The sequence below is a fragment of the Austrofundulus limnaeus genome, unplaced genomic scaffold, assembly GCF_001266775.1.
Source record: "Austrofundulus limnaeus strain Quisiro unplaced genomic scaffold, Austrofundulus_limnaeus-1.0 Scaffold382, whole genome shotgun sequence".
Lineage (NCBI taxonomy): Eukaryota > Metazoa > Chordata > Actinopteri > Cyprinodontiformes > Rivulidae > Austrofundulus > Austrofundulus limnaeus.
This window is the reverse complement of record NW_013952784.1, coordinates 1-1,222: the sequence shown is the minus strand read 5'-3', so window position 1 is coordinate 1,222 and position 1,222 is coordinate 1.

The following is a 1,222-nucleotide window of genomic DNA, read 5'->3' as shown; positions in this document are numbered from 1 at the left end:
TGTGTGTGTGTGTGTGTGTGTGTGTGTTTTGTTTATGGGTGGTAAACAGGTGGAACTCTTTGAATGGTCTGGAGCCGGCAGTCTGGACCAGTGAGGGTCTGAGCTCTTCAGCACCTACAGATGACACCATCCTGCTGCACAGCGATTGAGGTTTGAAATAGTTGTTGGAGATTTGTGAATCTGCACCATCTTAAGTCACTTTTTGTAATAATRTAAACAAGAGTGTTTTATATTTCTGCTTTGACTTTAGTTTTATGTTTTGTTTTTCCTCCCCTGAATGGAGAGAAAGAGAGGAGAGTTCTTTGAACAAATGGAGACGAGTTCCCGTGCTCCAAAGTTATTTAAGTCTGTGGTTCTAACTTGGCAGGTTTCCAGCCCTCATAGCTCGCACGTTACAGTGAGGACTAACTGAAGGAGGTAAAAAAATTGATCCTTTTTGTTCAAGCATCACCTTTCTGTTTCTCTGTCAGGAGTTAAGTAAGGATTTTATCTTTTTTTGTAGGTAAATATATGGTTAAGTAGATAGTTTTGTTTGACAATACTTTAAATTAAATAAAACTAGCAACACATTGCGTTCTGCTTTATTTACTTTAAAGAAGTGAGGAGTAGGGAGACGAAAAATTATGTTTTTTTGACATTGAGACTGGACGAGTAGATCTCAGCAAACTGCCAACTTCAATAGTAGCTCTTAGTTCAAAAAAGTTTGGGCACCCCTGCCATAGATGATTGTAAATGTTAGCTTTGTAGAGACCTAAWAGAGTGCTGTGTGAATGGATAAATGAGGACACAGATTGTAGTGTGAAGTGCTTTGGGTGTCCTGGTTGGGTAGAAAGGTGCTATACAAGTACAGCCAATTTACTATTCCTAAAGCCTCAGCTAACTAATAGAAACTGCATCATTTATTTTATTTCATTCATAAAAACAAAATTATTTATATACAGTAAAATAAAATTATACAGTAAAGTCATACTATGAATGAAAAGGGTGCAGTGTAGAAAGAAATTTCATCATATCTGCCCAGTATTTTCACAAATAACTTCAACAAAGTCAAGCTAGAACTTGAGCTTCCAAATTAAAAAAAAAATTAAAATAGACATCTTCATATCTTATTTCTACTAAACACTGCAAATTGTATCATATTTTCCCAATAACGATTTAATCATCTTTTATTGTTTTAGATGTTTTTATAATAGTATGATTCTAAAAACCTATTACTCTGACT